Genomic DNA, 18,127 nt, shown 5'->3' with positions numbered 1-18,127 from the left:
TTGGTACCGTCGGTTTCAAGCCCGATAATAAGGCCCGTTTAAGGTATCCATATCAAGCTCTCTTCAGCCAATATTCGTCTATCTACCAATGATCTGTCTCAACTAACAACTTTCTGTACACAAAATATAAATACGCTCTTAAAATTTGGATTTTCCTTTTAATTGAGCACTCTGCTGGAATTCTTTTTCCAAAAAAAACTAATCATATATATATATATATATATATATATATATATATATATATATATATATATGTGTGTATATCTGGCGTTGCCCAGTCGAAACTCTGAATATCCTAAGTTGTTACAGATGCTGGTACATGACCTATTTCAAGACGACTTGTCGAACTCGAGAATATTTGTCGAATTTGTGAATCTGTACAAATTTTTGAATGAAACTCTTTAATCCACAGGGTAGTTTGTTCTTGTTCATGAATGGTTGAAATCTTAAGTAATTCTAAAATCTGTATAGGGTGGCAGGGAAAAGTCAAGTACCCACTCGTGCCCCACATCAGGGGGACGTGAAGTCATGGAAAGCAGGTGATTGACATAAGACGGAAGCAATCAGGAATAATTCTGTTCATGGTTTCGTATCTCATTGTGCTGGGCAGTATATCCTTTTTGGATAGAATGGTCAGAACAATCACTCAGTATGGACACTGCTCGGACAAAGAAGGTGGGCTCTCTCTACTGTGCTAGAAAACTACTTACGCCTGAAAGTATCCTGTACCTCTATAAGGCCACCATTCGCCCATGTATGCAGTACTGCTGTCACATTTGGGTTGGTGCATCTGCTACTTATCTCTCACTCCTGGACAGGGTTCAAAATAGTCGCCCACCTGATATGTCCTGAACTGTCATCTAGGCTTCAGCCTCTGTCCCATCGATGAAATGTTGAATCTCTCTACCTGTTCTACAAGTACTTCTTTCTCTTTTTTTTTTTTTATATATATATATATATATATATATATATATATATATAAAAAAAATGTCTGCCTTAAACCACTAAACTAGTTTTAAAACAGATCCTTTGTTCGATAAAATGCATGCCCATTGGCTGATAGGAAGGGGCGCGGTGGATACTAGAAAGCTGATTGGCTAACTAAAATCCTCAACAGAAGAGGACCATATAAAAACGATAAACAACCACAGAATTCGCGCATAAGCCTGACGAATCCTAGAGTGGATGAAACGCCGAATATTCAGTGTAGCTTAATCGCCATATATATTTTATAAATTACTATATATATATATATATATATATATATATATATTTGAAAAAATATCTCAATTTATACTGAAATCAAGTTGTATAAACAAAAATGTTTAGAGAGATTTCTATACGTATCCCAAACTGATTTTTTTTTTTTCAATATGCCAAAAAACTTTGTAGGTATGCATATATAGTGCTGCAACATTTACAAAAACGGTACCAAATTTATTTCCGAGTTATGGCCATTCAAATTTGCTTGGAGTTGGACATTTTGTTTTGTGTGATACGGAATATAAAGCCAAATTATGTTGTGTATATCTCAAGATAGAAGCTTTAAATAAGTGAAAAATCTTTATAATGCTGTAGTTCATTCAAAGAAAAATAACACATAGAATTAAGAATTCTTAGATATACAACATGCCTTCAATAAAGTTTCAGACTTTTTTATATGGACACTTTTATTGATAGTATACATATAAAACTCTCTCTTCGAAGTAATCTCCTCCAGCTGTAATGCACTTGTTATACCATTCCAACAACTTCTGGAAGGCCCCCATGGAAGTCCTCTTGCGTTAGCATACTAATGACGCTCATCACAACCCCTTCCATCTCAATTGGTGGATAACGACAACCTCTAAGGTTTTCCTCAAGCTTAGGGAATAACCAAAAGTCACAGGGAGCAAGGTCTGGACTATCGGGAGGGTGAGGAACTATCTTGATGCCTATCTTAGTCAAATACTCTGTGACAAGGATGGAGTTGTGAACAGGTGTATTGTCCTGGTAGAAATGCCACTGACCAGATTTGAAGAGTGCTGGCCTCTTCCTATGGAATCTCTTCCTGAATTCCCTTAAAATCTCAACATAATATTTTTTGTTGACTGTCTGTCCAGTGGGAACTCAATGCATGTAGATCATGTCTGTGCTGTTAAAAAAAAGGTATCATCATAAGTTTCTGGTTAGATTTGTTCTGTCTGGCCTTCTTGAATCTGCATGCTTCCACTGTGAACTCTGTCTCTAGATCATACCAATAGATCCAGCTTTCCTCGGAGATCACCAGAGCATCAAGAACTGAATTGATCAGTTCCACCATCTCTCTGCTGCTCTGACAACGCCTTTCTGATCTTCTCTAAGCACCCTTGGGACAAACTTCACGCAAATTTTCCATATTTTCAGTTCCTTGCGGATAATTGTCTACAGTTCCTACACTGGCATCAAGCTGTTCACTTATTGTCTCTATAGACACATGATGGTCCTTATCCATGAAATTCTTTATTTGGCCAATCAACTCTGCTGTTCTGACTTCCTTACTCTTCCCACATCTCTCATCATTCTTCTCGGACTCCCTGCCTTCATTGAATCTCTTATGCTACTTAAAAACTGATGCTCGATTCATGCAAGATGGTCCAAAAGCAGTTTGAAGCATTCCATACGTTTCTGTGACATTTTTTTCCAAGTTTAAAACATAATTTTATTGCATATCGTTCTTCTAAAATGTCTTCACATCCAGATTGCATTTTTGAAATTCACCATCTGTGACAATCAGGCTTTAGTAGTGTGTATTTCAATTCCTGCTGTAATTGTTCATTTGAACCTGAAATTATAAAAATTAGTCAGTCATCTGATAAGCTGTATAGCAATAACATATTGAATTTTCAAGAGTCAACGACAATTTTAAATGCCTGGACAAAAAAAGGTCTGGAAACTCATTGCATATGTATGACAGTTACTGATTATTTAAGGGATTGCTTCCATTGGGGCAAGCAAACTTCTGATGACGGATACTTGGAGCGAACATCGTTTTATTACCAACACCAGACGCACAGGTTTTGTTTTATTGGCTTGTGTTTCTTGACTCCTAACAGAACTGGGAGTCGCGATCTTGGAAAATTTTGTAACTGTTATACCAGACCCAACTGTGATTGTTCTACTATTTTTGGTGGTGGAGAATTTTCGACAATTCTTAAGGTGAAGAGAAAGTAAAAATTTACCAAATTTTGATTATTTTCCATTTACGGATTTTCATGTCATACATAAAAAAGTTAACATTTTTATGATTAACCATTTTTAAATGGATGAAAAACAAAAATGATTTTAATCTTTTAATGGGATTAATATCTTTTAATGGGATTAATATCTTTTTAATGGGATTGTGTTGTGTAGTATTAGTTCTGTTATATGACTGTTATCTCAGGAATTACTTTTTAAGGGTGGTAAGGATGAGAATATTTCCTAAATATTAGATCATTCTTTGGAGGAAAGCTTAATGTTTCTTCTTTGTTTCTTTCTTTGTTGAGAAGATAGTTGTAACATAACACAATATTACCTTCTTTATTTTGGAGGGGGTATTGTAGTATCTGTCTTATTGTTATACTATCCTACAAGGCTGGTGTAGTGTTCATTCATCATAATACTCTCCTCCTAGCCATTACTTACCTTTTTAAGATGAGGACATGAATCCTCTGAGCATCTATTTCCCTCTTTTTTTATGTAGGGCGGGGGCATAATGTATATTTTAATTTACTATGATACATTCTTCCCTGGTTTTACCTCCTCTTTAGGGTGTACGTATAGTATATGTTCATCGTACCATCCTCTCAAGCATTCACTTTTCTTTTTCTTTTTTTTTGGTTGGGAAGTAATTTTTGTATATCATAATCCAGCCAAGTGAAAACATACAACCAAAGAAGTATATTTTTGCTAGTGTTTGTGTGTGTGTGTATATATATATATATATATACACACACACATACATAAAATTATATATATATATATATATATATATATATTTTATGTATCTATTTTCAGCATTCACTTCAATGCTGATTACCTGAGTAGAGCTAGGTAATAAGTTTTGAAAATATATATGGCAATTAAGCTACACAGAATTTTCTATATATAGGTGTGTGTGTGCGTGTATGTGTGTATGTATGTATATATATATACACACACACATACATAATATGAAACAAATGTAAAAGTATCATCCAAATATTTAAGATTTTTCTTGATTATCAGGTGTGCTTAGGTCATTCCCACTAAACCTTGTCATTTAACTGACCTTGAAAGTCAAGGAGATCTCTTAAACTGCTGCTGCTGCTGCTGATTGTATTTTCTGACTGAATTAAAAAAATAGAATTATTCTGTTTTAGTTTTTTGATGCATATTTTTGTTTTCATCAAAACTAAATCCATAACTATAAGTAAACTTTTTTTCAATATGTGAAAGAAATAAAAAAAGCAATTAGGTAATATATATCTATATAGGTAATATCTATCTATCTATATAAGTAACAAATGTGTTTGTGAGGACTCTTCTCAACCTACATACTCAAGGAATTTTTGATTTACAGATTTGAAATTTAGTATATAGAGCATTCAGATGTGTGGAAAACATTTTAATCCATTTTCATCCAGAAAAAAAGGGCTGTTAAGGGGGTCAAAGTTGAAAAATTTGGTATGTGAGGGTCATAGAATTTTTGTTTGCTAACTGTTTCACGAATGTGCATGCGTGAATTGTTCACGTTACAGATTCCTTATGTTAAGAATAAGTTGGTTTGAAAACACTTTTTAAAGATTGTATCTAATGCTTATTAGCTTATCATACTTGACTCACTGTCCTTTATTTTTTTACAAGTGAACTGTTTAGAAGAAACCTCATACTCGCATGCACGTCTCAATTTCATTCCATTTTTTTTCTGAAGTTTTTTAAAAGAAAAATAATGTTATGTTTAATACTAGGCAATGCTGACATTTGTTATCATATATATATATATATATATATATATCATGTGTATGTATTAGGTGATATTAGGTATTTTATTCCTATTCACCCCTAACACAGTCCCACTTGGATATAATGGGCTACTATTTGGGGCCATATCTACAGGGACACTTATTTACAGAGTTGAGCAACTAGACATTTTCATATTATATTTGAACTTCTATGTGTCAGTGGAGTAATGAAAGCAGGAGGTTGGGAGGGAATTCCAGTCTTGCAGTTTGAGGGAAGAAACCATTAAAGTAGAAGACTTTTCGTCATCTAGAGGTCTCTACAATGAAGGGGCGGGATTTTGCTGCTTGTCGGATTAGTTAGGAGTATTTATTTTGAGTGGCGGGGGTGTATAAATACTTGGAGTAGGTTTGAGCATATTCCATTAAACTACTTGTCAAATATTGCTGCGACAATAGAACAAGGGTTGGAGTTTGGTTGATAGTGCAGGAACCAATGTTAGGTTGGAGATTATTTTTTTGCATCGAATATTTATTAATTTACAATTCTGTGTTAGTGCTACCAGATCAGGCTGTCTGAATATATTGGCTTCCTGAGACAAAATGCACCTAACATTGATGTTTTTTGTTTTTCTACTTCCTTTAGCAAAACTTATGTTCTGCAAAAAAACAAAACAAAAAACAACAACCCACCTTTCCCCATTTTCCTTCTCTCCATTTCCCCCTTCTCTATCTGCCCACACTTCCTGACTGGGTTTTTAATTTAAAAAGTATCAAACATTAATATTGTGACCTTTTTCCCTCTCCCATTGCAAAACTCATGTTCTGCAGGGCAAGGAACAAAAGCAATAAAATCCATTATAAAACAACCAAACCAAACACTACAAACTAGTGATTGAAGAAAGAAAGAGCTTGAAAAATAAAAACTTCTACAAAATAACTGAATGCAACATGAATACTATTTCCACAATAACTGCATTTGGCATTAAATAACCCGAAAAGAGTCGATATGCCGTAAAACCAAACCAATTCTGTGACCAAAATATTTTGTTAGAGATTTTACAATAAATTTAAACAGACAGGTGCTAAACTTTTTTTACAATAAATGAAATAAATTATCTAAACGTAGATGACTTGCAATTTTATCAAATATTAGAATTATTTGAATAATTTTTATCAAATGTTTTTGTATATTTCAATATATAGGATTTACTTTAAACTATGAGAATCGTTAAAAAAGTAAAGCCTTCTATTTTTTTTTTTTTTTTTTAATTCAAAAAGTTGAAGAGCTACGAAGCCAAATTTTTTTTAATTAAAACGACCGACTTTTTGAACTCCAGACTTTATTTTTCTACATAGTCACCACCATTCTCAAGTCACTTCTGCCAGGAATTCAATGACGTATCTCTGCTTCTGATGCACGTCCATGACGGAGGTTGCTTTCTGTCAATATCTGTAACAGAGAGCTAAAACTTTCAGGTCATGAATGCATAAGTTTAGTCATCATAACAATGCAATTTGCAATCCTCTCTAATCCATTTGGGAGGAATAAAAAAATAGAAGCCATTACTTTTGGAACACTCCTCGTACACTTACATCACTTTCAGACGAGGACACAAAAACAAGTAATAGGTACCGCCGTATCAACCACAAGTTTGCATCCCTATATGACACATATTTAAATTGAATATGCTCCAATGAACCCATAACACTTATGCCCTTTCGGCATACATACTCTCAACTAACCTGATAAGCAGTAAAATTCTATACCATTAAAACAGGTGACCACCATTCTCGATACATTTTTGCCAGGAATTCAATGACTCCTTTCTGCTATTAACATATGTCCATGATAGAAATTGCTTTCTTAGTCACACTGTCAATATCTGCAATAGAGATGAAACTTTTAGGTTATGAATGCATAAGTTCAGTCATCATAACAATGCAATTTGCAATCCTCTCTGATCCAACTTTGTGTGCCAAGGATTTGTTCTTCATCTTCTGTTCTTATTATGGTCTTGTTGTCATCTCTTAGGCATTGGTGGTTGCTCAGAGGGTGCTCATGGGTTCACAAATATAAAAATAAATAAAACAAAACACAAGGAAATAAACAGACATTGACGTTACGCTTAATGTGTTGACTGGACTCTGAAAATAGCTTTCAATTTAAAGTTTGCCACTTCAAAAAAAAAAAAAAAAAATGAAAAAAACATTCTATATAAAAAAATTAAAGAAGAAAAGAAAACAAGGCACTCTATATAAAAAATGAAAAAACACACACACTCTGTAAAAAAATTTTAACATAAAAAAAAAAAAAAACACCTTATATAAAACACCTTCCATAAAAAAAGAGAATTTTACATTCAACTTTTAACCTGAATAACATGTTTTGTGTTATGACTTTTTGTTCAAAGCATTTTTATGCTGCTGTCTGGGAATTGTTACGATTTTGAAAGTTTGGTTTTTAGCCATTGTTGCATTATTCATGGCAAACTACTACTACTGCTACTACTACTACTATGAGAGAAAGATAAAAAAAAGTAGGTGTGGGAGATTCTAATTATCAAATCTATTTAAAATACCTTAATAACCTTGACCAAATAAAATCTTATTTAAAGGTTGGGATTTCAATTTTTTAACACCGTCGTTTGAGTCTACTTTATGTTTGCTAAGTCAGCAAAACACTGGATCAAACTTATGTTTTTACTTTGTGTGTGTGTATATATATATATATATATATATATATATATATACCTACCTCACACACATACAAATAATCTCGTTTTTAAGACCCCAAAAAGTTTTTCATGGTAAACAATTGATGAACCCTTGGAATTATAGTAACTTTTTGGAACCAAACTAATGCAATGATTGAAAGTGATTGATTGACTTTCAAAGAAAGAAGATTTCAATGGAGGACTTGGGATTAATTTTTTTTAATACATTTTAAAGGTTGAAAAACTTCCAGGACTATATATATATATATATATATATATATATATATATATATATATAAAAGTGAACATGTCTGTGTGTGTGTCTGTGTACATTTCCCTACGCAATAACTCTGTCAATTTTTAGTCTACAGACTCGAAATTTGATATACAGGATACTGAGATTTGGGAAAATCGATGTGATCGGTTTTCGGACAGAAATTTGGCGATTAAGGGGTCAAAGTTCAATTATTTGTCCTTTGAGAACTCTACCAAACTCTGACAATTTTGGGTCTACACACTTGAAATTTTAGATATAGGTTCCTTGGACATGGATCTAACTTAATAACTTGATTTGAGCCCAAAACAATAAATTTTAATGGGTCATAATAGGGGTCAAAATTAAAAAAAAAGTTACCTCTGTGGTCTCTTCCAAATTACTCAGACAATTTCTGGTCTAAATATTTGAAATTTTACATAAAGGGTATTCAGAGATAGGGCAAGCTTTTTCATCAGTTTGGGTTGAAAATTTTTAGTTACCAATATATAAATGTATGTATGTCTGTTTGCATGTCTGCCTTAAACTTTCAATAGAGGCGACGGATTTTACCAAGATCAGTATCGTTTTAAAGTCTACCTTTCATACGACAAATATCGAAAAATTGGCTAAAAACATTAATATCTTCCCCTTCAACTACGGGGTGGGGTGGGGGTCACTTTTTTCGCCAATATTTTTTAAAGTTATCCTCTCCTTTAGATTGTCTAGCCTTAATTTTAAAAAATGTCGCTTCCGGTTTGGTGGTGGTCGTAACAGCATAAACATTAGGTTTTTACCCCGTTCTTTTCCTCCTTTGCGGTACGGGTTCGAGCTTGCCTTCCTACTACCACTTTTTTTTTTTTTTTTTTTGCTCAACATACACATCCAAACACCCGGGCAACGCCAGGCTTAAATGCTAGTATATATATAAAAGTGTATCTGTGTGCCTGTCTGCGTACATTTCCCTATGCAATAACTCTGTCAATTTTCAGCTTTTTATTACCTTGTATATCAAATTTCGAGTCTGTAGACTCGAAATTTGATATACAGGATACTGAGATTTGGGAAAATCGATGTGATCGGTTTTCGACCAGAAATTTGGCGATTAAGGGATCAAAGTTCAACGATTTGACCTTTGAGAACTCTATCAAACTCCTCCGACAATTTTGGGTCTAAACACTTGAAATTTTAGATATAGGTTCCTTGGACACTGATCTAACTTAATAACTTGATTTGAGCCCAAAACAAATTTTAATGGGGCATAATAGGGGTCAAAGTTAAAAAAATTGATCGCTTTTTTTTTTTTTTTTTCTCAACATACACCTCGAAATACCCGGACACCCATGCTCGTATATATATATATATATATATATATATATATATATATCAAGGTTCACAAGGGCTAGACAAGGCCTTGAATTTTGAGCTTTATCTTGCAAAAACTTCTATTATTACATTGAAAAAAGGCCTTGGAAATATCTTGAAAAAGACTTGAAAATGGTATTTATATTAAGTAAAAATTTGTGTCGAAATATTAAAGATAAAATTGAAATAAATGCTATTAAAATATTTTTAAATATTAAGAATAAAATTGTAAAACATATGTTCTGAAATTTCATATTATTTCTGGTATAGTCACTACATGAGTTACGCCCCCTTATCACAAAACTACCTGATGTTATCCATATACTGCTAGGATGTAGCCAAAGTGAAATTCAGAATCGTAATTATTAGTTTTTTGTTTTATTATATCATTCTTTATATATCAAATTTTGTCTGAAGAAGACCTTGAAAATTTTTCCTGAATATATTTGTTTTCCCTAATATCTCCATAGACTGAATTAAAGAGTTTGATGGGCCAAGTCTGGAGACTCTAGAGTTAAATATTTACTGACAGACATACATTTACTGTTTTATTTGTATAGATAATAGACTAGTGTACGACTTGTCAAAAATGTGATTACGATACATGAATTTCCGCACCAGGATGATGTTCAAAAGTTTTTTCTAGTCTAACCTGTCAATGCTAAGTAAATCTCATTACAATTAAAGATATCTGTTTTGTGCATGTGTGAGTTTATTTTATGTTTCTTATTCAGAAATCCATATTATAATAGTATCGAGTGTCACCAGCTGGGAATGAGCTTTCAACAAAAACGAATAAGAATGCTCATTAATTAAGCTTTTCTGTTTATTGAATATTTATGTGATTACATACAATCCTTATCAGGAAAACTGTAGGTGTATTTAAGAGGTGTGGGTAGGTAGACAGAAGGCTGTCCTGTGAATTACATTAATTATAACTTTCCTTACCAATATATTTTCTCTTCCATTCACGCCATATGATACATACAGTTGCTTGATATACATTGATTTGCATATTAATGAGGCTTCACCCTCAAAAAGACGCTATAAAAAAACCCTGAAGTTGAGAGGGGAGGGCAGTCGAGTTCTTGGAACCAAATTGGACTTTTTTTTTTTTTCTTTTTTTAATAAGCTTCTCTGGCATGAAATATAAAGTCAATGTGGCCTAGATGAAAGTGGGATTTGTGAACTTTGAAAGAGTTGAGGAAGGGAAAGATTAAAGGATTCATGTTGAACTTGGTAAATTGAAAGCGTTGAGAAATGAAATATTAAACGATTCGTATCGAACTTTTAAAATGTCTAGCGGTGTTGAAGAGGCTAGTAGTGTCTAGTAGTTTTGTTGGAGAGGCTGGAGCAGTGTCTAGCAGTTGTGCTGGAGAGGCTGTAGCAGTGTCTAGCAGTTGTGCTGGAGAGTCTGGAGCAGTGTCTAGCAGTTGTGCTGGAGAGTCTGGAGCAGTGTCTAGCAGTTGTGCTGGAGAGGCTGTAGCAGTGTCTAGCAGTGGTGCTGGAGAGGCTGTAGCAGTGTCTGGCAGTTGTGCTGGAGAGGCTGTAGCAGTGGCTGGCAGTTGTGCTGGAGAGGCTGTAGCAGTGTCTAGCAGTTGTTGGAGAGGCTGTAGCAGTGTCTGGCAGTTGTGCTGGAGAGGCTGTAGCAGTGTCTAGCAGTTGTGCTGAAGAGGCTGTAGCAGTGTCTGGCAGTTGTGCTGGAGAGGCTGTAGCAGTGTCTGGCAGTTGTGCTGGAGAGGCTGTAGCAGTGTCTAGCAGTTGTTGGAGAGGCTGTAGCAGTGTCTGGCAGTTGTGCTGGAGAGGCTGTAGCAGTGTCTAGCAGTTGTGCTGGAGAGGCTGTAGCAGTGTCTGGCAGTTGTGCTGGAGAGGCTGTAGCAGTGTCTAGCAGTTGTTGGAGAGGCTGTAGCAGTGTCTGGCAGTTGTGCTGGAGAGGCTGTAGCAGTGTCTAGCAGTTGTGCTGGAGAGGCTGTAGCAGTGTCTAGCAGTTGTGCTGGAGAGGCTGTAGCAGTGTCTAGCAGTTGTGCTGGTGAGGCTGTAGCAGTGTCTGGCAGTTGTGCTGGAGAGGCTGTAGCAGTGTCTGGCAGTTGTTGGAGAGGCTGTAGCAGTGTCTGGCAGTTGTGCTGGGGAGGCTGTAGCTGTGTCTAGCAGTTGTGCTGGAGAGGCTGTAGCTGTGTCTAGCAGTTGTGCTGGAGAGGCTGTAGCTGTGTCTAGCAGTTGTGCTGGAGAGGCTGTAGCTGTGTCTAGCAGTTGTGCTGGAGAGGCTGTAGCTGTGTCTAGCAGTTGTGCTGGTGAGGCTGTAGCAGTGTCTGGCAGTTGTGCTGGAGAGGCTGTAGCAGTGTCTGGCAGTTGTTGGAGAGGCTGTAGCAGTGTCTGGCAGTTGTGCTGGAGAGGCTGTAGCAGTGTCTAGCAGTTGTGCTGGAGAGGCTGTAGCAGTGTCTGGCAGTTGTGCTGGAGAGGCTGTAGCAGTGTCTGGCAGTTGTGCTGGGGAGGCTGGAGCAGTGTCTAGCAGTTGTGCTGGAGAGGCTGTAACAGTGTCTAGCAGTTGTTGGAGAGGCTGGAGCGGTGTCTAGCAGTTGTGCTGGAGAGGCTGTGGCAGTTGTGCTGGAGAGGCTGTAGCAGTGTCTAGCAGTTGTGCTGGAGAGGCTGTAGCAGTGTCTAGCAGTTGTGCTGGAGAGGCTGGAGCAGTGTCTGGCAGTTGTGCTGGAGAGGCTGTAGCAGTGTCTGGCAGTTGTGCTGGAGAGGCTGTAGCAGTGTCTGGCAGTTGTGCTGGAGAGGCTGTAGCAGTGTCTGGCAGTTGTTGGAGATGCTGTAGCAGTGTCTGGCAGTTGTGCTGGAGAGGCTGTAGCAGTGTCTAGCAGTTGTGCTGGAGAGGCTGGAGCAGTGTCTGGCAGTTGTGCTGGAGAGGCTGTAGCAGTGTCTGGCAGTTGTGCTGGAGAGGCTGTAGCAGTGTCTGGCAGTTGTGCTGGAGAGGCTGTAGCAGTGTCTGGCAGTTGTGCTGGAGAGGCTGTAGCAGTGTCTGGCAGTTGTTGGAGATGCTGTAGCAGTGTCTGGCAGTTGTGCTGGAGAGGCTGTAGCAGTGTCTAGCAGTTGTGCTGGAGAGGCTGTAGCAGTGTCTGGCAGTTGTTGGAGAGGCTGTAGCAGTGTCTGGCAGTTGTGCTGGAGAGGCTGTAGCAGTGTCTAGCAGTTGTGCTGGAGAGGCTGTAGCAGTGTCTGGCAGTTGTGCTGGAGAGGCTGTAGCAGTGTCTGGCAGTTGTGCTGGGGAGGCTGGAGCAGTGTCTAGCAGTTGTGCTGGAGAGGCTGTAACAGTGTCTAGCAGTTGTTGGAGAGGCTGGAGCGGTGTCTAGCAGTTGTGCTGGAGAGGCTGTGGCAGTTGTGCTGGAGAGGCTGTAGCAGTGTCTAGCAGTTGTGCTGGAGAGGCTGTAGCAGTGTCTAGCAGTTGTGCTGGAGAGGCTGGAGCAGTGTCTGGCAGTTGTGCTGGAGAGGCTGTAGCAGTGTCTGGCAGTTGTGCTGGAGAGGCTGTAGCAGTGTCTGGCAGTTGTGCTGGAGAGGCTGTAGCAGTGTCTGGCAGTTGTTGGAGATGCTGTAGCAGTGTCTGGCAGTTGTGCTGGAGAGGCTGTAGCAGTGTCTAGCAGTTGTGCTGGAGAGGCTGGAGCAGTGTCTGGCAGTTGTGCTGGAGAGGCTGTAGCAGTGTCTGGCAGTTGTGCTGGAGAGGCTGTAGCAGTGTCTGGCAGTTGTGCTGGAGAGGCTGTAGCAGTGTCTGGCAGTTGTTGGAGATGCTGTAGCAGTTGTGTTGAAGCAGATGTGAATGCCAATCTGGCCATGAAATGATCTTTAAAGCTCATGGGAGAATGTAGTGTGATATGGATTGATTTGCATATCAATGAGGCTTCATCCCCAAAACACATTCTTTTGTCTAATTAGTATTTTATGCCATGCAAGATTATCCGGTTCATTAACGTCTTATATTTATGATATCCAGCTTTGTTCAGCTATTAAAAATGTTGAACATCTTTATTAAGCAGAGTGATTCAATCTTTAAAAAAAATCATGCTCTTTTTTAAAATCTAATCAGTCAACAATTCATGCGACTCGGCATGCTGGATCCCATTAAAATGACAGATTATGAGCAAACGAAACCATTAATGAAAAACCAAGGAGACTTGCATATGCAAACCCCTGTCAACCTAAATAATTAAAACCATAATTAAAACAAATATTGAAAAATCAAAGAAAAAAAAAAAAATCTAAATTCAAAATAACGCACAACAAAATTAGTTTTCCTCAAAGAATGTCAAAATACTTCAAATGGAAGAAGATTAACCTAAGTGACATGGATAAACTTATGATGTGTATATGTGAAACTGTTATTGAAAATTGTACCATAAACAAACCACATACATAAATACAAACGAAACACGTATACCCATATATACAAGTACAGATAGTTGTAAACACATACGTACGTACATGTGATGTTATCGACATTCATGCCAGTCTCTCCTTAGCCTCTTTTGCTTTATTGTTCTCTTTCGCTTCTATTATCTTTTAATGTAAGCAAATATGTATCCGTTACTTGACATTAAACGTAGACAATGGGATTTGGTAAAATAAGTCTCATGAAAGATAACTGGTAGATAGTCTAATAGTTTTAGTGCACTGAAATGTGTAGCTATTCTGTGGAAAATTACGTGTAACAAATTTCATTTGAAGGTCGACCATATTGTTGAATTCAGAAGTGTTGACAGATCTGCATATTCACCAGGGCTCTACGGACAAATTTATCTTTAGTTGACTTTTGACAACCAAGTATTTTCGTTTACTAGCCAAATAAAAAAGTTACTAGCCAAACCCATATGATTTTTGGAATATGACATCTTCATTCTGTGACGAGTATGTACATAAAGATTTTTTTGTATTTTTTTTTTTTTAATAAGTGTAATTCTAACTAATATACTAAATTTTATCTTGATGCTTAAAGGTATAAACATTCGAATTTCATCAGATGTTTTTTTTAAACAGCCTTTATTAAAAAAAAAAAGTATGTTATTTTGTTAAACCTTTTATTGTTTAAATAATTTAACTTTGTTCGTTTTATTAAAAAAAAAGTTGAAAAGATATTTTTCACTCAGTAGTGAGCTTTGCAAGAGTGTCAGTGAAAGAAATACAATTGCCAAAAGATGAACGTTTCATTATTTCTAATCGCCACATTGAAAAATCACTCACAAATCTGACTGTTTCACTCGCAATGTAGAGCCGTGTTCACATTTAATCACAAGTGTTGAATATATGTAGAAATAAGTTGCATTAACAACAGATATGGATATAGCAACCAAAAATATTTATTCAATTACATAAAAATAAAAAGTTAAACAAAATGTTAGAAACCTAATAAATGTCATAGTAACAGTATTTTTGTTTCATTTATTTTTAAGTTGTTGTTGAGATTTCTAACATGTAAGGGACACATTGTGGATATTTTTTCCTTATTTTTCGAATAACGCTTAACACTACTTGTTTTTTTTTTGTTTTTTTAAACTAAATAGACATTTTTAAGTAAGTGAAAAACACTAAAAACTTTTCCAGCTATGTAGAAGAGTAATTTGACTTTGATGATATTTGTTATGTATTTATTTTTTTACCACGTTTTTTTTTTTTTTTTTTTTTTGAACAAATGTTTATAATAAAAAAAAAAAAAAACCAGATTACTCCTTTAAAAAAATACATTTTTTTTCCATCAACAGTAAAGTTACAAATGTGTGTATTAAAAAATATTGTTTTATTTTCAAGCACATTTGATTATATACACATTTTTAATTTAAAAAAAAAAGTTTTTGTAAATCAAAACTTCTGACTTTGCTCTCATCGGTTGGCAGATAAATACCAAAGTTCATTTTTTTTAGTAAACAATAACAGTTATAAAAGCATTTGTAAAAAATAAAATGTATTTAAAAAAAAATTTTTTTTTTTTTGTACATTTATAGGAAAAAATTTGTAAACTTTTTTTTTTTTTATTCTATCTGCTAATAAGTTTAATGGCAAAGTTTAAAATTTAAAACGTTCTTTTTTTTTTTACTAACATGGTCTTTTTTTTTTTTTACTAGAACGGTCATTTTTTTTTTTTCACTAAAACGGTCATTTTTTTTTTTTCACTAAAACGGTCTTTTTTTTTTTTTCACTAAAACGGTCTTTTTTTTTCACTAAAACGGTCTTTTTTTTTTTCACTAAAACGGTCTTTTTTTTTTTTTTTCACTAAAACGGTCTTTTTTTTTTTTAATGTTTAACATTATAAATCATTGCACAATAAAAATAAATTAAAACAAAAAATATTCAGTATGTGTAGTCCAAATTTATTTTCTATTTTTTATATAGTCCAGGCAACACCACATAGTCCTGCTAGTAATATATAAAGGGATATAATATATGTAAATACATAAAATAATAAATTACACGAGTCAACAAAGATTTTGGTGTCTTGTGTTTATGGGTCAATCCTTTTCGTTATTGATGCACTGATTTCAAAAAGGTCATTTATTTTTCCTGATTAGCTCTAGTTTTTGAGATATATGCTGTAACTAAAAAAAAAATTGTGGCTTAATTAAAGTGAAAGCATTTGCTGTTATATGTACTGACATCTCATTCACTACAGTTTGAAAAAAAAAAAGCAATTTCAAAAATTCAAAATGATATCAAAATCTTTTGTTTTAGTAGAGGATTTCTTTACTTAGAAAAATTTTGTAGATTTGAAACTACAAAAACCAAATATTGGAGACATAGAAGAATAGTGTTTTTTATGTTGAAAATATTGTCCTTTTCTATTTCAGGAAGTCAGATTGAAAAAAGTTAGTTTCATATCTTGATTAAACCTGTATGAGGTTTTATTTAAAAAGTATTAGTTTTTTTAAACTGAATACATTTTTTTCACCTGTGTAAGTATGCTATCTCTTTAAAACTGTTGACGATCATTTTACTTTTTTCTGGCCTATAACTTCTATGTCAATATTGTTGATTACTATTGGAAAGTTCATATAAATACAGGCGTATCCACTTACTTCGTGATAGTTTGAACTTTATAATTTTTCTCATTGCAAATATAACTAAATAAATATACAAAAAATGACATCACGGATTTGATCCTGAAAGAACGATCCAAATTCATTTTGTTATATTTGTGGAGAGTTTCGATTAAATGATGAAAAAATAGTGTAAGAGATTTTATCCGAAAAGCTTATCGTGCTTATTTTGGTGTGCATCTCGGTGATCAAGACAAGCCTTAGGGCCCACATATAATTTGCAAAACATGTAGTGAACATTTGAGACAAGGGACTCAAGGTTCTCGAAAATCCTTGAGCTTCAGAGTACCAATGATTTGGAGAGAGCCACAAAATCACTTCAACAACTGTTACTTTTGTGCAATTAATTTAACAGGAATTAATGAAGAAGCAAAAATCTCTTGTTCACCCAAATCTTCGCTCTGCAATTCAACCAGTGCCTGGTGATGAAATTCTAGTACCTGTTTCAAGAAACAGCCTGATCTACGCAATGAAAATTTAGATACAAGCTTTGAAAAACTAGACAATACAGATGATCTAGATTACCTACCACCATCCTCAGACTCCGTATTGTTTGATCAAGAAGATTGATTTGATAAGAGATTTAAACCTCTCTAAAGAATCATTCGAGCTCTTAACTTCTAGACTCAATGATAGACATTTTTTTTTTTTTTTTTGCAACCTGGGACAAACATTAATTTTTACTGAACACAGGATGATGACTGAAGAATTGCCAGATTTGATTTTTTTGAGTCGATATTTCTGGACTTCTCGTAAAGTTATGTGTAAAAGAATAAAAACCAGAAGAATGGAGATTGTTTATAGACAAATCTAAAAGAAGTTTGAAATGTGTGCTCTTACATAACTCTAATACATATGCACTATACCTATTGGACATTCAACAACACTAAAGGAAACATACGATGCTATAAAAACTGTCTTAACACGTCTGAAATATGAAAATCATCAATCGGTTATTTATGTTGATTTAAAAATGGTAAACTTTTTATTAGGACAACAAAGTGGTTATACAAAATTTCCTTGTTTTCTATGGTATTGAGATAAAGCAAATCATTGAAAAATAAAAGATTGGCCTGTTCGAGACCAACTTAATGTTGGTGAAAGAAACGTTATTCATGAGCAACTTGTTCCAACTGAAAAAAAATCTTATTCCTGCCTTTAGATATAATACTAGGACTCATTAAACAGTTTGTCAAAACTCTTGATAAAACTGGACAATAATTTTGGTACATTTCATCTGCATTTCCAGGATTAAGTACTGAGAAACTGAAGGCTGGTATTTTCGACGGTCCTCAAATAAGAAAATTGATAAAAGATCCAAACTTTGCACATTCAATGAACGAAATTGAATTAGCTAGCTGGTTGAATTTTGTTGGGGTAGTTGGAAAGTTTATTTAAAGATTACAAAAATATTGTCAAAAATCTCTTAAATAACTTCCAGGCTCTTGGAATAAACATAAGCATAAAAGTGCATTTTTTCCACAACCATTTAGAAAGATTTCCTGACAATCTTAGCAATTTTAGTGACGAGCAGGGGAAAAGATTTCACCAACATATCAAAGTAATGGAAGAACCTTATTAAGGCCGATGGGGCAAGATAATGATGTCAGACTATTGCTAGCATTTAAAATGAGTCAAGCCAGATATTCGCCCCTCAAGAAAGTCTAAAAACGAAAATTCTTGCTCTAAAAATATCTATTATGTCATATTGTTGTAAAAAATTGTTTTTGTGTCCATGAGGAAAAAGCAAAAAAACAATGAATATATATTAGAAAATCT

At 34.9% G+C, this 18,127-nt stretch overlaps 1 protein-coding gene across 1 annotated transcript in view; it reads left to right on the top strand.

Annotated features, from left to right (window-relative positions):
- Positions 1-18,127, top strand: part of LOC145296968 (renin receptor-like) — a 110,646-nt gene that overhangs the window by 15,224 nt on the left and 77,295 nt on the right. The gene's annotated exons all lie outside the window — the stretch shown is intronic.

Source organism: Euprymna scolopes, chromosome 17, assembly GCF_053919585.1.
Source record: "Euprymna scolopes isolate OS-2025 chromosome 17, ASM5391958v1, whole genome shotgun sequence".
Taxonomy (NCBI): Eukaryota; Metazoa; Mollusca; class Cephalopoda; order Sepiida; family Sepiolidae; genus Euprymna; species Euprymna scolopes.
The sequence above is the reverse complement of the archived record's forward strand: the minus strand, read 5'-3'. Positions and strand labels throughout refer to the sequence as shown.